The following is a 23465-nucleotide window of genomic DNA, read 5'->3' as shown; positions in this document are numbered from 1 at the left end:
ATGGACGCTGTGCTTGTGAGGTCTCATTTCTCTCAGTGGCTGACAGGCCAGGGAAAGGCCAATGGCTGCTGGCTGTGCTTGCTTGTGAGGTCACAGCAGCCTCAGAGCCTGATACGCCAGTGGCAGGCCCCTGGCTGCTGGCTGTGCTTGTAAGGTCGCAACAGTCCCAGTGACTGATAGGCGAGGGCAGACCCACAGCTCCTGGCTGTGCTTGTGAGGTCACAGCAGCCTCAGAGCTTGATAGGGCAGTGGCAGGTCTAAGGCTGCTGGCTGTACTTGTGAGGTGACATTTGTCTCATTGCCTGATAGGCCAATGGCAGGCACATGGCTTCCAGCTGTGCTTCTGAGGTCACAGCAGTCTCCGTGCCTCATAGTCCAGTGTCAGGCCCATGGCTACTCACTGTTGTTGTGAGGTCACAGCAGCCTCAGGGCCTGATAGGGCAGTGGCAGGCCCCTGGCTGCTGGCTGTGCTTGTGAGGTCACAGCAGCCTCAGTGACTGATAGGGCAGTGGCAGGCCCATGGCTGCTGGCTGTGCTTGTGAGCTCACAGCAGCCTCCGTGCCTCATAGACCAGCAGCAGGGCATGACTGCTGGTTGTGCATGCATGTGAGATCACAGCAGTCCCAATGCCTCATAGGCCAGGGACAGGCCCATGGCTGCTGCCTTGGCTTCCTTGTGAGGTCACAGCATCATCAGTGCCTGATAGGCCAGTGACAGGCACATGGCTTCCAGCTGTGCTTGCGAGGTCACAGCAGCCTCCTTGCCTCATAGGCCAGCATCAGGGCACGGCTGCTGGCTGTGCTTGCTTGTGAGGCCACAGCAGCCTCAGAGCCTCATAGGCCAGTGGCAGGCCTATGGCTGCTGGCTGTGCTTGTGAGATCACAGCATCATCGGTGCCTGATAGGCGAGTGGCAGGCACATGGCTTCCAGCTGTGCTTGTGACGTCACAGCAGCATCCGTGCCTCATGGGCTAGTGGTAGGCCTATGGCTGCTGGCTGTGCATATGAGGTCAGAGCAGTCCCTGTGCCTCATAGTCCAGTGTCAGGCCCATGGCTGCAGGCTGTGCTAGTGAGGTCACAGCAGCCTCAGGGCCTGATTGGCCAGTGGAATGCCCATGGATGCTCGCTGTGCTTGTGAGGTCACTGCTATGGAAATGAGGCTCGCCGGGCACCATAACAGGGTCTGACCCTAGGTTCCTGCAAGAAAGTTCAGAGCCAAATCAAAGCAAATTAAATAATTAAATTTTAATGATGCACATGCAGTAATTACAGCTCGAGCTGGGTGCCTCCGAAGAGGGAGCCCAAACAAAGAAATCCCTGGGCAATTATAGCTTTTTCCAATTAAGTTTCCCACCCCTCACGCGGTAGTTAGACCAACAGTAATTTTTTTGGTCTGGGGTCTCCTGCTCCTTATTGGCTCTCATCGTTGCTCCTAGGCAGGCTGTTTTTCTCCCTTAGCTTTACTGTTGTGGTTTCTGCTGACGGTTGTACCTTCGTTTCTCCTTGCGTCTTACCATTGTCTCTCAAGGTCCTGAGAAGGAGGAGGTGATTCCAAATCATAACAATTAACACTGCCCCAGCAGTGAGCTAAGGCTTTGCCCCTCAAGGTCCTAATGCCCTGCGCTGGTCTTATTTCAAAGCCTTGACATCCTCCCTTTCGGAGTGTGAGACACAGGAATGCAGACTGCTTGTACCTTCCTTATCTTCCCAGCTTGAACCAGCTCTGAGGCCCTTTTCTTACTGGACTAAGTAAAAGTTCATTATTTTATCTAAGTGCGGCCTAAGGCTTCAGCAAATTTACCTACTCATGCTAAGCAAGTTTTACAGAAGTTGTGCTAAGCAGCTACCTCGAGACAGTTTCAGTTCGCTATTCTTTAACAGTCCCCCCCTTTGTTTTTATGAAGCATCCGTTAATCTTTTAAACAGAGTTCTCAAAGCCTTTCGAGGCGTACTATCGCTTTCCATAATCTTATGTATAATATAATTGTAAGTAATAGGCATAACACAGTTAAACTGAACACAACTACTACCGGGTGCAACACGTGATTATAAATCCCTGTTGCAGTCGGTGACCATCCTAGAAGAGTTTCCCAGCCATGATGTTCTCCGTCCCTCTTTACCCTTTCCAAGACGTGGTGTATCTCTTCCGCATCACAATGAATGGTGATTAGAGTTTTTTGTCCATTGTTCCGGGTGCATTCTAGCAGTCAACGCAAATCATCGCATTGTAGTAGTTTCTTTACTAGCATAAGATTCATTCCAATGGGGATAGGGAGTAAATTTTGGCTCAATGTATAATTAGATTGTAACAGTTGCATCCCATAATTTGGGGTAAAGCTACAAATACAAATGTTTGAGTGATTACTTGTATCTACAACACTGCTCTCTGTAAGATTACAAAGTGTTCTTACACAGACACATCCTTTTTCAACATATACAAGTACAGTTCAACTTTCACAGCAAAAGAAGAACATAGTATGACAGTATATGGACTGTTCCATTCAGGTTTTAACTTGGATTTTTGTGGAAATACTTTAACTAACACTTCGTCCCCAGGCTGTATACCAGGCACTTGTATTTCAGGTGGTGCGGACTGATATCACTGAGCATTTTTTTTTTTTTTTAAGACTTTCAAACCTTTTTTTTTTGGCATACTTAGAACATACTCTAGACAGTTTCAGTTCGCTATTCTTTAACAAGGGAAGCACGCTCTATCAGGCATAAGCTGACAGAAATCGCCTTCCCCCGAACATTGCCATTCACTCTGGCCGTGGCACAGCCCCTCTGTCCCCGCTGGGCCCCGCTTCGCTGCATCCCTTCCCCACTTTGGTGTGTCTGGCACCTCTGCTTTGGCTGCGATGGCCGCACGGGGCTGTGTTGTCAGCACCAGCTGCCTGTGAGTGGCCCTGCACCCCAACACACCCTGTCATTCTCCAGCTGGGCCTCCGCCGATTTCCCTTTACCTTAGGCAGTTGCTAGACATCACTAGTTCCCTTCAGCCTCGCTCCCGCCACCCAGGCCCAGGGAAGCGCTAGCAGCTTCTGAGCAGCCGTGCTGACACTTCACCTGCCCGAGCAACAGAGCGACTTGCTTGCCGCACTGCTGCCGGGCGCTCCTGCGGCGCCCCATTCGCGCCTTGGCTACTGCCAGGCCCCGTGTGCCAGCGCGATCTCTGCCGCCCGTCGGCATTACCGGCACCTGTTAGAAAAGGACGCCTAAGGGAAAAGGACTGGGAAAAAAGCATTTCTGCTTTTCATGGTGAAATTCCGCACAGAAATCTGAAGCACTGCCAAGGACTGGGTTTTGTTTTGACGGCAACTTTATTGCTCTGAGAACACTCTTCAAGCTCGGATTGGTTAGCATTGTTTGGAGAACGGCTCTCTGTTGGGTTGGATGGTAAGTGGTGGTGTAGATGGTAAGCTTAGTCAGTCTTGACGGCTCCCGTCCTCAAGCTCTGCAGCTGAACGACAAAAGGAAGCAGGCTCACTCCCTGTCATGACATTCAGCACAAACCCATCTGCTCAGCGGTTTGCTTTCTAAACAGCAAAGACCTGAGCCTGCCCGCAGCTTGACGTGCGCTGTGACTCCGGGACTGGAGCGACCTCGAGAGGGAGGCTTCCAAAAGCCTCCCAGGAAAAGCCACCGCCTGTCCGTTGCGTGCTAGGACGGGCGTACTGTGCAGAAGAGCAGGACACAGCTACCTGCTCTCCTGACCCACGGTAGACCTTAGGGACGTGACATTTGGTGGCAGTTTTGCCTTCTTTCCTAGTGACCATTCAAAACTGGAAACAAACACACACACGAGGAAAACTTGCGTCTTTTTCAATTGAGGCAGAATATTTGGAAGCCAGGGCATACTGCACAGCCTTCCTGACGCAAGCCCTTGAAGGCTGCCCGCCCCGTGGAGTTGTTTACTGCCATGGTTGCTGTATTGTTCCCATAAAGAGCCGTCTGGAGGATGGCCGTCTCCCTTCTCCTCCCGTGGGTACTTCTGGAAAGGAGGATCTGAGCATTCCAAGCAGCTTTCCAGCTTCTTGATGGGTCTGCTCTTTTTCTTCTTGCTCTTACGCTTGTGACTGTCCATGTGGAGTGCAGAGAAATCCAAATCATACTGTCGGAAGGAAAGGGGCAAGTTAAGAACAGAAAAAACAGATGTGGCACTCGATGCCTACATGGGACTGTATTTTATCAAGTCTACTGCAGGGGATGATTTGCAGCTGCTCTGCGGTAATTTCTGAACGTCTGCCTTACTAAGAAACGCACACCCTCAGAGGTCGAGCGGACATTAGGTCTTGGCTTGTACACACATCATTAATTGAGGCTAGTTCTGGAAGAGGTGCCAAAGAAAGCAATCATTCTCGTAGCCTGATCCAGAACCGTGTGCACATGTGCCTCTAACTGTATGGTCCGGTTAGTGGGTAAATTGGTCTCGTTAGTGGGTAAATAAAAGTGGAATATTGGCGAGGAGACAGAAGCATGTTGACCGGCCAACTAGTGCAGCTGCCAAAACACTTGGTGTTCAGACTCCAAGGGGAACGGCAGGTCGCGACCCTTAGGTGCACCACACAGGCATCAACCTGGACTCACGTATTCCTAAAGAATTATTGCTTCCCTTGTTATCTGTACATCTAAAGAATTACCGCTCTCCTTGTTATCTGCAGCGCGTGCACACTACGCCACATTGTAGCCTATTCTTTCGCCTTCAACCCCCACCCCCCACCCCCCGAACGTCGCCAGGGGCCGATGCTCTATGGTGCCTGGGGCAGCCCGGTCACCTGCCTGCAAGGTTCCTGGGATTCCCCTTGTGGTTTGGGGATTTCAAGGTAATAAACATCTAATAGCTTTATTCCAGAGCGGTGTCTTCTACCCCTGCGTATTCCAAGCAGCAGTCAGCACCGTTAGCAGTCCCCTTCTGAAGTGCTAGCACAGCTCAGCAGTATCTTTCCTGCCTTCACTTGATCGACCTACCCACGTGATCTCCAGACAGACGCCGCACTATTGAGAGCTCTTTAAAGCCAACTGGGCGGACAGGAGAAACAGCCAGAGAAGAACAAGAGGAACTGCGGAAATCTCTTTTCTCGGTCTTTCTCCGTTTCCCTTCTATTTTGTTGTCGCTCCCTCTGGCGTGGGGATGTCCTCTTTTTCTGTTTCTTTGCTTTTCAGTCTTCCGGGAAGAGCCCTCAAAACCGGAAGGAACTGACACAGCTGAAGGTGCTCGTCGTTGAGGAGAATAGTTTTCAGACTGCTGCTCCGGGACTGGACAGCGGCACGCGTCTGCTTGGTGGCTGCTGAAGTGATGCCCGCCTTCCCCTCTGGCGTGTGATGACAGGTGGAGCCACCTGCTTTTGCAAGAATGCTCGTGTGACCTCTCTTGCTCTGTTCGTCCTCTGCTTCGGGATCGGTAAGGAGGACATTTTCCGGAGCTTCTGCCCTTATCCGGGCAGTTTCTGTCACTATGGGAAGATGTGCGCCTGCTTCCAGGGCAATACTGCTGCAGGTGGCAGTTTCGCTTGTTTCTTTCCAGCCTGCGAGAGCACCTCCTCTTGTGGGAATCACCGCCCATTTCTGTGATGCCAATGGTACTGGGATCCTCTTTCAGGGCTCCATTTCTCTTTAAATGACTTGAGCTCTGTATTTCAAAAGAAGAGATCGTGAGATGGCTATGTGCAAACACACAGCTTGGAGAAGCCCCAAACACAAACCCCTCCTACCAGGGAGTCCCACAGATTGCCTCAGGAGATGAAGAGGAAAAAAACAACAACAAAAAATGCCCCACTCTGCTTTAATTCGAAGTGCAAGGCCAGCAAGTGTTGTTCATTCCTACTTTTGGTTTTTGGCCGACTGGAAGCAAATGAGCATCATTTTTGAAAGCCCATCCAAAGAGCTGAGCACGGATTAAGGATGGCCCCAAATCGCGCTCTCTCTCTCTCTCTCTCTCTCTCTCTCTGTCTCTAGCTATGTACCTGCGTCCATTTTTCCCCTTTCAACTTTCCCTGAAACCCCCAGCATACTTGTTCCAGTGCTCAGGAATAAGCCATTCTGGTTTTGCTGTCTCAGCTCAAGTGACAGCACTAAAAATAAACCAAGCAGTCTTTCCCTTTTTTTTCCCAGGATTTGAGCATGACTAGGCTCTACTTCCAATGTCTCGCTGTGCTTCAGGAAGCGGAGCTGCAAGTAAAGAAGCAGCAGGGCTGCACGCAATTCAGCAGCAGCCACTGTTTGAGTGATTCCGGCTGCAGCAGGAGAGCTGTGAAGAAAGCTGCAGGGTGGGAGGGAAAATACAATGCAGACGCTACCAAAAAAGGAAAAAAAAAAAAGAAAAAGGAAGAAAAAGACAATTCCCACTACCCATTTGGTGCCTCTCTCCTTCCCTCTCTTCCCCCCTCCCCGTTACCTTCAGCATATGAGGAGCAAGCTGCGGTCTCAGAAATCCAGCCCCCTTCTTATTAGCCCCCGGCTGACCAAGGCATGAAGGGGGATAAGATGGCACGGGCGCGTCAGAAGTGCATTCTCCAAGTGTCTCACCATCACACCTTGGGAAACAACAGTGATCTCAGTTGAGACATGCCCTGTCAGCCTCCTCTTGGGCTGAATCCCATCCTGCCATCATCTAGGAGCAGCTGATACGTCATACTGAGAACGTAACCAAGACTACAAGCTGAAAATTAGATGCTGCTCTTCCTACCACGGCCGTCCCTTGCAGAGCAAGAACTCATCCTTACACCACCTCTGGCCTGAATTTCTCCTCCTTTATGGCATTCGCCAGCTCCACAGAGCACGTACGTAGCAAGTTACGCAAGTGCAGCAGGTGAAGGCCAAGCAATGAAAGACACTGCGTGACATGGGGAATTCCAGACTGGACAGAACGCAATTCTACCAATAGTCCTTTCCGCCCAGGACAGAAGGAAAAACACGTCAGAGGAGCAGAAGAGAGGTTTCAGCAGCGCGAAAGGGAAAGGTACCCCAAACCCATCTGAATACTCGCTCTTACCTGATATAAAAAAGTAAATACGCCTGCTGACTGAGAACGGTTTGGAGGTCGCAAAGGACTACCGAGGCATCATTCATCTCATACCACAGTCCATTACTGGCCTGCAAAGAAAGGCAACGATGCCTTTAGAGCAACTCTAGAGCGTGCTCTCTACAGGAAAACCCAGACAGAACACTAGCAGACAAAGGAGACACCAAGACTAGTCAAAGGAGACATGTAACGAGCTCTTTCCCCTTCAAAACAATGGTTGTCAGTAACATGCTGGGACAAGTTTCTCTTCACCAGCACAGATTCTGCCCTGCAAGAAATGAAGCTGATGCTTACCTTGGTGAAGCAGAAATAGTGTCCTGCACGACCGCTGGCACCTCTGTGCACCAGGACTGCATATAAGGCGTAGAGGACTGGTTCTCCAACTGGCTGAGACATGTATGCTCGCAGGTCCAAATACTCTGGATATTCCACATCCTGAAGACAGAGCAAGAGGATTCAAAACTCATCTGGGAACACTTCGTGAAAGAGCCGGGGAAGAACACTGCTAAGAATGTGGGCTGGAAGCTTAGACAGACATGTTTTGCCTCCTCAGAAATCGGTCTTCCCAGAGACAACATTTAATCGCTTCCATTGCAGAGAACTGCTCAATGCAAAACCAGCTCTTTCAGAGCGGAGCATACGCTTATCGTCACACGGGAGCTTTGCTGTTACCGGAAGAGAAAGAGTAAGACCTACTTCTTGCGCTGATTTTGCCTAGACATCTTCTGTCGCTATGGTTACAGTCGGCCGACATTAACAACTTTGAACAGAGCGTTCCGCCTTGGGAAATCTCCCTTCCCAAGAAGGCATTACACTTGCATAGATACCTTGCTAATCTTTCCACCAGTGAAGTTGGCAAATCTTTTCAGGGCTATGGTGAGAACGTTGGAAGAGCGATGTATTGTAAACCTCTTGGACGCAGCAACCATCTTTTCACACCTTCAAAGCAAGCACAGGCAATTGTTTCAAGGCATCTTCCCCCCTCCCCCTCACGCCAAAAGTCAAGCAAGTTTCCATGTCTCTCTCACGCTCATCCTAGCTGAATGGTATTTCCTTGCCTAAGACGGGGCTTCTTTCCTTAAAGCCACACCCTGCATTTCAGCCTTGCTCCTGCAGAGAACCTGGCAGGATGTAGGAGGCCAGCTCGATAAGGAGCGGGAACGTTGTCTTTCGGTAGCCAAGCAAATGCCTGAGCACGTATCTTTGCTGGGCCCAAAAGTAAGGCTTGCCAACAACACGCAAGGCAGCAGGAACGTGACCTCTCACCGGAGCGTGGTTCCGGAATGCGAGCTAGCGCCTGCGCTTCTTATCAAAGATTTCCAACTAGTTGAACAGAATGACACCGATTCCGCTCTAAGAAGCAAATGTACTCTTTTCCAAGCTTTGGGTGACTTCAGGGTTCATTAGCTGCACAACCCAAAGCCGCTCCGAGGCGGACAATGGGTTCGGCCACTATCTCCTAGTCCGATGGCATTAGGAAGACTACTTACTTGCTACATTTGTAGCAATTCTCACCATCCAGCAGCTCAGGTCTCACAAATTCTTCGAGCGCCCCGGGGACAGAGGAGGCTGCCTGGAGGAGGAAGAAAGGAGGGCACTGAGTTGCTGGAAACTCAAATGCCAACCCGCAACTCCTCTTTTGCCGCAGGGCCTCCCTCGTGCACACGTGGGAGACCTACTTGCGAAGCAGCGAACACCGCGAAGAAGGAGGCAGAAGCAGAGTATGCTGAACACTGACCTTGTTTGAAAAGGACTGTACTTTGGTACCAAGAGCTACCTGTCTGCGGTAGCGCACAATCAAGTTATCTGTGGTATGCCTTTGCGTAAATCACAAGAGCAAAAAAAGCCATCGCGTACCAATCAGAAGTGTATCGGGGTAGTCCAAAACTGGGAAGTATCATAGGACGAGCATGCGTGCGGAGATACGCTAATTGCTCTCTCTCTGGCTTAAACCCCCCCACACACGGAGACCATTCACGGGGCTTCCAGAGGAGGACCAAGTCCAATCCACCTCCCAGCCTCCACCAAGCGTTTTTGCCGTGAACAGCATACATGCCTACGTGAACTCCGTCGAGTTTAGAAAGCCACAAAAAGAAAGAACAGCCCCCGAAAGCTCGGGGCCTTCGACGGCATCGTCAGCCACCGCTCCAAGACGTCTTACCTTTATCTCCAACGGGATATCGAGGAAGGCCTCATAGGACTCTGAAACTGCTTGGCAGCTCAAGCACGTTACTGGAAGCCAAACAGAAGCACTTCACAAAATGGGAAGGAGACTCACTTTGCCCGTTTACATTATTGAGAGCCGCTACTTCTTGGCACACCGCAAGCTCTTTGCGACAAACGGGCACAAAGGCACAGATCAGTTCCAAGGACAGTAGCAGTTTCCAAAAGTACCTCTGGATCTTAGGAATCCTCCAAATATTTGGTGAATGACCGTGGTGGCTTGCGACGACGTGTCCAAGCTGGAAACAAATTATCATCAGCGCTCAGAAGAGCCGAGGCGGAGAGGTAGCTCTTTCTTCAAAGAGCTTTTCTTTTCTACGAAAACCCTGGGCAAAGGTTTTCACGTAGGGTAGGAAAGGAAGGCGTCAAAAGTGCTAGAGAACACTTCAAGGTTAACTTGGTTCTGCTTACCTGGTGCTTCCATTCAAGCAAGCTGTCTGCATAGCAGCCACGGTGTAACATAAGAATTCGTGAGCATCTTCCTGTCTGCCAAAACAGAAATGCTCCCCTATTCCTAATAAACACAAAGGGCACAATGCTTATCTCTTCAAAAGGGACAGGAAACCTACTTTTCTAAAAGCTCTCTTTCCTACAACAATTAATCTCTCCAAGCCCTTTGCACCCGTGAAATAACCCTCTGAAAATTCAGACGTTTCTGCAAAGAACGCCATCTGAAATGACTTACGTCTAAGGTCACTGAAGACAGCCGTAGGCTCGACGGCGTTGTCAGAGCAGAACAGGACATGCTTAACGTGAGCTTCCATCGTACACAGCATGCAGAAGCCTTGCTCACGACCTGTCAAGAGTCAAGGAAGAAACCACCTCCGGCTAGTGCAAGATACCTACGTACCTGTGGAAAACCTTAAGCACCAACAATCTCCAAGTTGGAAGTGCGGTCTCTGCTCTCCGTTCCACGCTCTCTTCTCCAAAGGTGCCAACAGCCCAGTCTGTGCGCATAAGCATTAACCAGTAAGCCTGCACTAGCACGCATTTTCTGACGAAGCACCTGAAGGACTACTGCCAAGCCCTCTTCTGCAGGGAGGTGCACGGGAATAGCCCGACTAGCTCATATTGCTTTCACGGTGCTCTGTGGTAGTTTTCCTCTTCTTCCGGTTCAGCAGTGACCACATCAGGTCTCGCAGCGGTCGTGCATTAGGGAAACCCGGCTGGGAAGGAACACCGAGAACCTGTGATGCCCTCCTCCGAAAATTTATCATCTTTCGAGCAGCCGGAAAGCCACAGGCCAAATATTCATGAAGCGCCTTACTTCCCAATGCCCTTGATCATTCACAGGAGGGAAGAAAGAACCCTCCTTCGACGCCGGAGCACGGGGCATTAAAGGAAAGCAAGCACTCCCTCAGCTATCCTGAGCCTGCCGTGCATGCGCTCTTAAAAGGGAGCCCCTGCAGGGACACTAGGAAAACCCAGAGTCTGCTTCACAGAGTCACTGCTGTCCTTTCACCTGCAGAGCTGTCCAGCAGCTTGCAAGGAACGTGTTCACAAGTACTCACACGACTGGCTGTGTTCCCCAGAAAGCAGGTAATTGGCCAGAGGGGGCGTGTAGGTCAAACACTGTAGAACAGAGTTGAGGAAACACGTATTGCCCAGGTTGCGGAGTCCAGCTCCAACGCTTTGCCTTTGCCGCCAAGCCACAGAAATCTTCTCGGGTGGGAAATGCATCCTTTGTGGCGGAGCAATTCCGTCAGTAACGCCTGCAAGGAAATTAGATTCTAAGAGAGACTGCCGGCCTTTGTTTTAGGAACGGAGGTTTCAAAGGCAGCGTTCTGGAGAGCAGCCCCCACAAGAACCAGCTGCCCTGCAGAACACAAGCACGTAGTAGAGACAGCCCAGGAAGGCTGCCACTCACGTTGGCTGGTCAGCGCACAGTTGGGGAAGAAGAGTTTACTCATCTGTTTGACTTTTTCTCATGGGCAACCACGACTACTCGGCCTTCAGGAACTGTTGCCGAGTCCCTTCCATCCCCAGGCGCTCAGCTGATAGTCCAATTATGCTGGCCTTTTTCCTTAGCCACTGCCAGCGCCTTTGGGGAGTCACAAAATTCACCTTTACTCTTGAAGTCTTTACTCACAGGAGTAGCTCCTTTCTAGGCCAGCTCCTGCAGATGGGGCCTGACTGCAACTTGCAGAGCATGACTTCATTTCTGTCACACGCAATTCCAGTTGGAAAAGGAACGAGCCCAGTTATCCAGAAGGCTCGCTGAGCCCACGCTCGCTTCCGCCAGCGCGACCGCGAGCACCCGGGCAGAGAGCGCGCGAGGAGCTGCTGCGCCGCCGCCCTCTCTGCCGCAGAGTGACCCCAGCTCTGCGGGCCATTGTGATGGCGGGCAGCTCGGCCAATGAGGAGGCTCGTAGCAGCCGAGTGGGCCGGTCCTGATGCGGCGCAGCCAATCGGATCGCAGCGTGTCTGTGACGGGCAGGTACCGGGGTGGCGTGGCCCTGCCCCCCTTTAGGACCCGGGGCCGTTGCAGAGACAGGGCTCTCCTGGCGCCAGGGACCCGACGGGCACCATCCGCAGCCTGCGGCCACTGCCCAGCCCTGCTCACGGCGGGGGCGGGGGCTGTGCTTCCGCCGGCACGGCTCACACCTCCTTCCCAGGCAGAATAAGCCTACTCAGAAAAACGGGCATGCTGCTGTCACCGTACCTGTTGTGCAGTTTGCGCTGGCATGTTCACGGTGGTGCGGGTTGTCTTTTCCCCTCTTGGGGACCCAAGTATCCAAATGGTACTCCACTTTGACCTTGCCTCTCCGAGCTGCTCTGAGGGAAGGGCTCGGATCTGCAAGTGCAAAGCAATGCTTTTGAAGCCAGCCAGCATTTCATTCCTAATAGGAGAAGAGGAAGAGGAAGAAAAGAGGAAGGAGGTCATTTAAAGCAAAGGCGCATTGTGTGACGTCTTACTATGAGCTGCTTAGACTATGGACAGATATCTAACTCTGACTCTGCCAGCTGAACATGTTAGCCCCCTCGAGTAAAGATCCCATAAAAGGCTACACATAGCAACACATTCTTCACATCCTGAACCACTCAGACCCCTTAATGTGTAAATGTAGTGTATGAGGAAGGAATATGTTCCATTATTCCATATCCCTAGATTTATCATTGAGACTGACAGGTGTTATTAAAAAATAACCAGTCAGTTTCCAGAGCAACTCCGGCAGGATCTAGAAGCACAAATTTTCTGAAAGCAAACATTTTCATGCTTCCTGTAACACCCTGGAAGTTTCAGATATTTCTGACTAAATTGTGAGAGAAGACTAAATGAAAGAAAGATAAATAACCCAGACGAGTAATAGCTGTTCATCCAGTCTTAACCCAGCTATCCACTGAACACCACGGCTTTCACATAGTCTAGATGACAATTCAGAAATCCATTACATTGTCAGTCTAATCCAGGCTAGAACAGGACTCAGTCCAATGCAGATACATTGCAGACTTCATGGCGTAGCCCAAACAGACTAGCTTCCCTCACTCATCATCTTACACATGGCACTGTATGGGCATTGTCCCAGGAGTTGCCCCTGCTCCACGACACGAGCAGCCACCGTAAGCACAGTCTAACTAAGGCTGTGTTGCCTGTGACATCTCTGCTGTCTAAGCTCCACTGATGACTTTCCCTGCTAGGGACGGTCAGAGCAGATCACTCTTCAGCTGAGTAACCCAATTCAGCTCTCTGCTCTGAAGGCCAACAGTTTGTCAAACAACCTCTAAGCCCTCTAAGTAGCACAAATAAGCTAGTTTTTCTGGCAGATAGAGATGTCCTTAAACTCATGCCAGAATCAGGGGAAGGGTCTTCATTCATATGTTTCACAGGCTCCAGGCCAGCTGCAGCATACTGGGAAAAGAATGAGATGTTGCTCCAAAGGCAGTACTGAATTGCGTAGTTCTGTGAACATCTAAGCAAATGACATTTATCTGGGGAGGTGGAGCAGTGAGGGGCTCTATTGCAAGTCTGAAGTCCTGAAGTTTTTCTATTTAGATAAATCTTCTGATTTGTTTTCAGTAAGATATCTTTGGAGTGAAGAAGGAAGCTATTCAGTATTATGAAGGTGCATTAAATGTTTGAAGCTTTCAAAATAAGAGTTTATTTCTGGGATCGATAGTGCACAAAATATCTCGCACCTTCATGCAAGGAAGGTAGGCCTATTTCCTCATTTAAGAGATAAAAAGATCATTCTCAATCTGCAGATAGAAGCATAGAATAATTTAAGTTGGGAAGGATTTCTGGAGGTCATCCAGTCCAACCTCCGCCTCAAAGCAGGTTCAGGCAGATCAGATTGCTCAGGCCCTATCCAGCTGAATTTTAAGTATCAGCACAGATGGAGAGTCTACAAATTTGCACCTAATCCAGTTTTTGATCACTCTCGTTGGGGCAGGAGACAGAAATTTCCTTCTTCAGTTTCCCAAGTAGTCCATGGCTAGTTGCTGTGTTATAGGGCAGAAAATGTTTGGTAGGTTGGAGATAAACAACAGCCAACTATTCAAAGATAACTCAGTGTCTAAAAGCAGTCTGGTCTTTTGTGTATCTAAGCAGGGTAAGCATTTTCCTTGTGTACCTAACCATTATAGGCTGTTTTTAATCCTGTTGTCTGTTTCTTGAAATGGGCAAGTACTTCTGAAGATCTGGCTCAAGGGGGGAATAAACTGGCTTGATATCTATGGTACCTACTCTTATCTTTCTAGATGAAACAGGTCAGTGAGAGAATAGTTTTGTACATATGCAATACCTTGAAGCCTATGCTAGAAACAGACCTCAGCAAGAACTGAAACCTCAGTTCAGTCACCCATATGAGAAGAACTCAGCTTTGAGAGCATCAGCCAGGTTACTGGTAACCTCCAATAGAATAACAATAATTTTTAACAGGAGGTGAAAATGGCAGAACCTTTACAGTGATGACTGATTCCCTTTTTGTTCATGATTCCTTCCCTTTCAGCATGAGATTTTTCACCCTCTAAAGGGAAAGTATTTTATTTGGTGAATCGTCCCAACTTATTCTTGAGCGGAAAATGGCCAATTTTCCTTCACAACAGGGATGCGAGCAAATGAGAAATCCTTTCTCAGCCAAACCTGGATGATCTGGTGGTATCTCCTCCTCTCCGGAAAGATGAAAAGCTGAGTTTTCCTGCTGCTGTTGCCATTAAGTGCTTGCCACCACTTCATTAAAGAGAGAAAACTCTCTTACTTTCTTCTGCCAGGATCTGGATTTGTTATTTGTATGTTTACAGGTTGCAGTCACAAAGGTCAGGATGGTGGCAGGTCCATGGAGCTAGGCCAGGTCTTACCAAGTTGGCACAGCTGCAGCCTAACCATTATGTTCATATTTCAGCAAAGCTGAAATCAGGGCTACTCTGCCCTGTTAATGGACTTTGTAGCCCATACGGAGCTATAACTACACTGCTACCACCTTTCCAAGGCCTTGACCTTATGGCATAGCTGAGCTTTATAATTTATCAGAGCAGCAATCCAAGCATGATTGCATGCCAATCAATGTTGGAGCCACAATCCAGTTTAATTATCGGGATATTTTTCACAGCTTTGTTTAAAGACTGGATGAAGTTTCATACTTTGGCCGGTCCTCCAGTGCTTTACACTACAAAAACCTAAGGACTAGGTATCCCAGTAGAAATACGGGGATTGAATCTCTCTCCATACTGGAATATAACCTAAGTCCCAGCTGAACACTGACAGTTTTCCTAAAATTCTTAATAGTACTGTTCTTGATTCATTGAGTTTTCCTCACCTGCTTGCAACAGGGAAACCCCAAATGCCCCTAGGACCTCCTGACTCTAGGCAATGCTGTTCTACCACACATTGACTGACTTTAGCATTGCTGTCATGACAAGTCATTCGGCAGGAATTTTCCCAAATCTCCTACTGGAACTCAAATTTTTGGGAAGGAAAGAAGAAGAACAGGATTCTAGATGGTGGATCATAAGGCTTTCTTAGAAAAGCAAACTGTAGCTTTGAAGAGACATCAGATCTTTAACATTTTAAATTCCCTAATTTTGTCTGGGTTTCTCTAGGTGGAGACTAAGGGATAGATGAATGCAGGGCTTATGAAAATCTGTTCTTTTTGATGATATTTGTCAGAAAGCATATTTAGGTTTGAGATTTTGATTCTTGATTGAAACATGCTGCCAGTTCTGCTGAGGCTTAGCTCTAGATGGCTTTGAATATCTTAAACACCAGCACAGAGAGAGAAGGTGTGCAGATGTGACTCACTGCTGTGGAGGTAAGCTCTTTGATGACCAAAGGATGTCTATGATTTCTTTTCAAGCTATTTCCTTCCTTTGAGCTGGCAGTCCACTGAAAAAGACAGTTTTGGACAACTCAGAAATCTGGCTTAAAAAAACCCTCACATCTCTGTTCAAGATAAGGACAGTGCAACATTGATAAGTATAAAAACTGTGAACTTCACATATCTGATGAAACTTAATAATCAGAAACAAGAGATAAACCTTGAGCTTCAGCCTCTGCAGCAACAGAAGGATGACAAATAGCAGGACCAAAAGGTTACACTGTCACATTCTTTTTCCTACTTTTTAGGACTGTCAGGCCAGTGGGATAATAGTGCACATAGTCCAAATGTTTTTACTACCCTGTGCATATTCTAATTTTAGCATTCTTGAGATAAATGGCTTCTGAGATAGCAATGACCTTTAATCATCACTACTTGATCAAAATTCAGACTATAACATACTGAAGATAAGTTTTCTCCTTAGCCATGTGTCTTTGGGCAAAAACAATTATGTTTCTCAGTCACGTTACCTCTCAGTGTAAAATATGCTGGCAGCAGTTTGACAAAGAGAGACTTGTAAAATCCTTCTTTAGTGTGCCATAGATGATCATAGGGACACAAGCTTTGCTATCTCTATGCACAGCTTTAGGGAGAGGAAGTCGGGGAAATAAAAGCCCTAGCAGTCATGCAGTGGAATGCAAAGGGAATCTGCAAGACCTCTTTCCATCCCACTTTGACTGTAAGCCTCATTCATGCAGAAGCAGGGACCTCTCACCTGTCTGAGATTCATTCCATCACTTTCAGCTCAATAAAGATCTAAACTCCTTCTGCCAACTGAGGGACAATATTCATAAACTCAGCCAGAAGGGATGGAACATCTATTAGTGATAGAACACCTATCCCTAGAGCTAGCTTAGTTGAATCGATAAAAGGATGCCAAAGCCTTTCCCAACTTTCTCAACTGCCAGAAGTGATTTGGCATTTATTCTCAAAGCCACATTGACGACAGATGTGTAGTTGGTAAGTCACAATCTTATTTCAGTATTCTTTTTTTGGAGTGAAAGAACACTTCAGCTTGATTAAATTTCAAATTATGTCCAATGTCCTTAAAATAACTACCAGTTCACTCAGTTGCCTCAAGTTAACTGATGATACGTAGAGGTGAAAAGCAGGAATAAGTTCCTGTTACTTTACAATAGTAGCAAAATTAGAAGTAAACCTTTCTTGAATTTCTGTGATTTTTTCATGTTTCCAGGCAGAATAGGAAAAAAGGTGGCAGTCATGACTGACGGAAGAGAGAGATTTGACAGAAGAGGGAGAGTTACTTTCCCTAGTGTTGGGGGGGGGGGGGGGGTGAAAACACAGGTGTCCATTCTCTAAGACTTCCTTTCCAGAACTTCAGGTTCTTCGTGTTACACTGGAAGAGGCTACTCCTTTCATTTACTGAAGACGTAGCAGAAATGGCCATAAAATTCAAATCACATTTCTTTTCTCCTCTTGAATATCTTTGAAAGCTTTTTCTCGTCTCCATGGACTGGTGGTTTTCCTATAAGGGCGAACGTTCCTAATAGAACAGAGAACTGAAATGCTGTGCCACACGCTCCTCAGCCAGGAGTCCTGTTTGTGCTTGGAACTTGGAAGTTGAAAGCAAGGATTCCTCCAGGTTTCAGTAGCAGAGGAACACAATCTTTCAAGATAAAAATTGAAGATACAACCAGTTAAAAGTCTACCTAAAATCACTTCTAACAGTTAAGTACCTTTCCAAATCTCACCCTTAGAAGCTGATCAAGTCTTCCTTGGAAGTCCTACTCTTCGTATCAAGCTTTTGATAAATTTTCCCCAAAGTTCTCTTTCTAACAATTCTTCTGAATTTTCTCTACTATGACCTAAAACTCTCCTCAGAGCATCCTTCACCTCCTTATTCCTTAGGCTGTAGATTATAGGATTCAGCACCGCAGTCTCCACTGAATAGAACAGAGAGGCCCATTTATCTCAGTCCAATGAGTAGCTGGACATTGGCCTAACATACATAAAAACGGTAGTCCCATAAAACAACAAGACAGCTCTCAGATGGGAAGCACAGGTGGAGAAGGCTTTGCATCTGCCCTTGGAGGAGTGGATCCTCAAGATGGTGGAGATGAGATAGATACAGGAGATTAGAATTGCCAGAGATGCGAAGATGCCATGAAATGTACCAAAAATATGAAGTACCATCTCGTTGCTATAGGTGTCAGAGCATGAAAGCTGGATCATAGGGGGAAAGTCACTGAAGTAATGACTGACAACACTGGAGTCACAGAAAGAGGGTGTGAAGGTGGAGATAGTTTGTGCAAGTGCATGGACAAAGCCAATGAAATAGGAGATGATTACCATCTGTGTATAGGCTTTTGAGGACATGACAGTTGCATAAAGTAGAAGGTTACAGACAGCCACACGCAGTCATATGCCATTACTGCCAGCAGGAGACACTTAGCACGAGCCCCGAGGAGAAAAGTGAATAGCTGTGCCACACAGGCACTGATTGAAATGGCTCTCCTCACTGCTGAAGAGTTCACCAGCAACCTTGGGGAGATAGCTGAGCAGTAACAGAAAGCCACAAAAGCCAAGCTACCGAGGAAAAGGTACGCTGTGTATGAAGCCGGGGGATCAACCTTGATCTGCGTGATCATTCCAAGATTCCCTATTAATGTGCTTAAAAAAAAGCAAGTCACCTTCACCTCTTGGCTTTGTTAGTCCAGAGAGGATAAACCTCAATGGCCTCATAGTGATTCCTCTCAGGCATGCTGGTAGCACACTCGTGTTATCTCCCAACAAGAAACTGATTCAACCCCTAGAAGTAATGGGAAACTGGCAACACACAATTTATTTTCTCAGTAGTCACAAGTATGGGGCATTTTCATCATAGCTTCTGACCAGACTTCTTTAATTACACATTGAAATGACCTGTGATACAAGGGAGTACTGTTCCTATTTTTCAGGTCAGATAAGAAAGCCCAGAAAGATGAGATAGCTTATTTAAAAGGCAACAACAGCACTCTGAAACACTAGTGCTTCTTTCTGTATTGCAGTTACCAATACATTTTTTGCCTACTAACTAACCCCCAACCCCACCCCAATCCCCCTCCCCCAACTGGCCCTAACCTAAGCCCAACCAGCCCTAACCACAACCCTAAATGGCAGACCCTAACCCTCTAACCCTAAACCCTTAATGGCCCTGACTCCAACCCTCTAAACCCCCTAACCCTAAAACCCTAACTCCAACCCCTAACAACTCTTAATCCCAACCCTAACCCCAAACCCAACCCCAACCCTAAATGGCTCTAACCCTAACCCTCCCACTCTGCCTTGATGGCTCTGAGCGTAACCCCAACCTCTGACCTGCTACCTTGAATTTGTAGTCACCCTTACTCCTTGCCCTGTCACCCCTAAACTGGCTATGTAACCTGCTAAGGGTAGCTCTCTAAGCCTAAGGTGTATATGTGTATGACTGTATGTATGTATATATACAGTGCATACACATTTTATTATTTGTATATGTGTCTAAAAAGAAATAAGTATGGGAAGGCTTAATTTGCTTATTTAATGAATTCATTAGCAAGAGTAGGATACTATCTGGGAGTAAATAATTTTTTTTATTTTAATTGTAGAGTAATAATTATTTACTCCCAGCTGGTATGCTAGAGAAAAAGAAGACAGAAGAAAACAGAGAGCAAAGCACAGATTAAAGAGCAAAGAAGAAAAGCAAAGAGCACAGCGGAGAGCAGAAAGAGCAAAGCACAAAGTGCAGACCACAGAGATTACAGACCACAGCGCACAGAGCAGAGAGCAGAGCAGAACACTCGTCGTTGCATCATCAGCAACTCTTGGGCTTCTATCCTCACAACACACAAAACGTAACAAACAAGCCCACACTCTACATCACCTGCACATACTCTTCAGCATCCATCTCTAATCTCACCAATACATCAGCCAGCACATACTCTACATTCCTGCAGAAACAGGCAAGTGCACCTCCAGGTTTTTGGACAGCTCCCAGTAACAGGGTGACCAAGCGCCTCCAAAAACCGCCCTGCCTAGAAAACACCCAGCTCCGAGCCGAAGCTCCACACCCACGCAGGCAATGATTGATCACCACCTCGCAGAGCATTGGGGACTCAGGGGGGAAAAGAAACCCAGCTGGGAGCAGAACCCCAGCTGTGTGGGTCTTTTGTTTGGTTGGTTGGGTTTTTTTGGTTTTTTGTCTGGTTTGTTTTTTTTTAAAAAAAAATCTAAGAAATTCTAACTAGAACCTGAAAAAAGAAAAGAACATGCATACAAGGTTAGACACACTAACAACCCCACCCAACAACCAAACAACTGCCCACTCACTCCCACCCCAGCCATTCATCACCCCTACTAACAGAACCATCTCCTTCCATCCTTTTTTAAAGGTAACACTGTACTGGCTTAAATAAGAATCCCCCCAAATGGCCACTCAATCAAAAAAGAGTTTAAAGAAAAGAATACTTTTACTTCTTACTGAAACCCCCCCAAGAAGTTTCATAGATACATTATTCTGCTCTGGTGACTGCCATTACTACACACCCCCCAACTTCCCCCCCCCCCCCACAAACACACACAAAAAATGGCAGTACAGAAGACACTGCCAGCCAGAAAGACCTATGACACCACAACCGTGCAGCTCTGATGCCCTGGACGAGCCCATGAAAGAGTCAGATGCCACCACCCGTGACGGAAAAGGGCCGGCAAAGCTGGGAAAAGCAATGCAGAAGAGGCCAGCAAGAAAGACCTGAGGCTGTGACAACACTGGGGAGAACACCCTGAAAGGGCGCCAGGAAGACACACAACAAGAGCGGGCTCAGAAGAGGTGTGGCCAGTGAGGCCTCGATGATGGCTGCAAAGATGACTGACTGCAAACGGCCACGATGTGGAGTCAGAGCAACAGACCACCCCCTTTTAGCTGCCTGCACAGAACAAGACACAATCCATTGGAGCAATGCTGACGAGTCAGGCCAGGCAAAAAGACAGTGGATGCCTGCCATGCTAGTGCTGCAGAGCACGGGCTGTGCTCCTTGAGCACAACGAGCAAGAGCAACATCAAGACCTGAGCAAAAGAGAGTACAGCTACAACACACACCACAGACTGCACAACAACACAGACACAGGCTGGAGCCGCTCTGCCTAGCACATCCTCACTTTCTGCCATGCACACCCCACTGCCTCATGCACACACACATCCCAAACCACCCTCCACTCTACACTGAACGTCAGCACACACCTGCGCGCGCGCACACACACACACACACACACACACACACACAGTCAAGACACCCCAACACCCTTTGCCCATCAACTTAGCTCTTCCGGTGCTCTGCATCACCATCGGTCCTCAAGAGCCATCCTCAATGGCAGACCCATCCTCTCCGATCTTCCTTTGCTTGCCACATTTGCCTTCACCTGCCACACCAGAGCACAAGTAGTCACCCCCGTGCCAGTTGGCTCCAGCCTCACCTGCAAGAGCACTCTCCACCAAAGCACCATGGGTGCTCCGCTCACCTGAACTGCGCCAATTCCAAACACCAGCATCCTGGCTGGGGGGAAGCCCATGGCACCTGGAAAAAACAAAATAATGAAGCCACTCTTCTGGCAGGCAGCGCTCACCAGCCCTACAATGCCCAACACCAATCCGCTCACCTGAAATCCTCAGCCACGCTTGGGAAAGGCCCACACCATACCTGAAAAAGCACAGCAAAAGACATCACCAAGAGGCAACCCGGCATCACCCTACCACGCCATCAGATTCTGACCCAACAAGCTCCCCCTCTTACCTGCTCGGGCTCTTCTCAGCACTCTACTTCTCCTCTTCACAACTTCCTGCAAAACCTGAGACAACCACACCTTGAGGTGATGCCAAAACCACACCCCACCACAACAGTACCTCACTACAACACCTTTGCCTGCTCTGCTCACCCATCTTGACTGCTGGGCCATTGGCCGCCACGCCAAGGCCCACCAGGCACCTGTAAAACCAGAACAGCGCCAACGAGACAACAGCCCTACACTGGGCTCTGCGTCCTCTCTCAGACCAACACTCACCTTGCCCTGCTCCTCCCGGACGCAAGCAACTTGCTCTCCACAAGGCTCCACACCTACAAGCACAAAGCAAAAATTAACCAGGGAACCACTGACCACAACACTCCTTCCAACAAGGAATCTCTAGCTCACCTTCTTACGGCATTCCCCTTCCTTCCTCCATCTCCCTCAAGAGATCCAAACACTAATCCGCATCTGCAAAAAAGCAATGTAAAATGGAACACACAGATGCTGACCAATCACTGTTCCAGCCCATCACTGACACACTCCACGCACTATCATTCCCAACACCCACAGGCAAGGCAGCTCCAGCCCCGAACAGACACACAGACACAAACATGAAGGAAAGCCCTATGCAAAAAGAACTATTCCCATGCATAAGATGCTGCCAGCCAAAAAGCCCTACAATGCCACAACCACACAGCTCTGATGCTCCAGATGAGCCCACGGAAGAGTCAGACGCTACTGCCTGTGATGGAAAGGGGCCAGCAAAGCTGGGAAGAGTGATGCAGAAGAAGCCAGCAAGGAAGACCTGAGGCTCTGACGATGCAGGGAAGAAAATCCTGAAAGGATGCCAGGAAGGTGCAAAACAAGAGCGGCCTCAGAAGAGGAACGGCCAAGGAGGCCTCAATGATGGCTGCAAATGGCCACGATGCAAAACCAGAGTGACACGCCACCCCTTTTAGCTGCCTGCACAGAACAAGGTGCTATCCATTAGCACAATGCTGATGAGTCGGGCCAGGCAAAAGACAATGGATGCCTGCCGCGCTAGCGCTGCAGAGCATGGGCCACGCTCCTTGAGCGCAAACAAGAGCGACATCAAGACCTGAGCAAAAGATACCACAGCTACAACACACACCCCATAAACTACTCAACAACACAGACACAGGCTGGAGCTGCTCTGCCTACCACACCCTCACTTTCTGCCATGCACACCCCACTGCCTCTGCCTCACACACAGCACTCATCCAGAAGAGTTCTCCATACTACACTGTATGTCAGCACACACACCCAAGACACATCGACACTTTGCTCCTCACCTTAGCTTTTGCAGTGCTGTGCGTCACACCATTGGTCCTCAAGAGGCATCCTCAATGGCAGCCACATCCTCTCTGATCTTCCTTCGGTCACCACATTCGCCTTCATTGCCTGCCAAACCAGAGCACGGGAGATCACCCCCATGCCAGCCAGCTCCAGCTGAAGAGCACCCTCCACCAAAGCGCCACCGATGTTGTGCTCACCTGTGCCGCACCAACTCCAGACTCCAACATCATTGCTGTGGGGACACCCATGGCACCTGGAAAACCAAGACAAAGTTACTATGCTGCCAGGTAGCGCTGACCAGCCCTACAACAACTGAAACACCATTCTGATCACCCATTCTACCTCACCTGAAATCCTCAGCCATGCCTGCAAAGGGCCGACATAGTACCTGAAGAAGCAAAGTAGGCAGCCCCAGAAGCCAGGGTAGGGGTCAGAAGCAGAGCCACAGAAGGGCAGGTGGCACTAGGTTCACAGGCATGGATATAAGAAAGGAGCTGCCAGGCAAGACTGCAAATTGGTTCCTGGTGGTTCCGAGAAGTACAACCGTTTCTTCTCTCTCAGCACTGAGGCTTAGGCAAGAAGAGAGGTGAGTTCATTAGCTGAGGGGAGGTTGGTTTTTGAGCTCTTCAGGCACATGGGCTTACTCACAGTCCGCTTTGCTTTCCGACGAGGTGACTTCCTTTCTCATCCTACTGCAGTTACAGGAAGGGAGAAGGCTTCCTTCCCTCTTCATACAAAATCTGGACTCTTCTACAAGTCTGCATACTACAGAAAAACCCCACACAGTTTCTCCCTGAACAGGGCTGACAGTATTTCTGAGGAGCAGCAAAA

The sequence above is a fragment of the Dromaius novaehollandiae genome, chromosome 21 (genome assembly GCF_036370855.1).
Source record: "Dromaius novaehollandiae isolate bDroNov1 chromosome 21, bDroNov1.hap1, whole genome shotgun sequence".
Taxonomy (NCBI): Eukaryota; Metazoa; Chordata; class Aves; order Casuariiformes; family Dromaiidae; genus Dromaius; species Dromaius novaehollandiae.
This window is presented reverse-complemented; position numbering follows the sequence as displayed.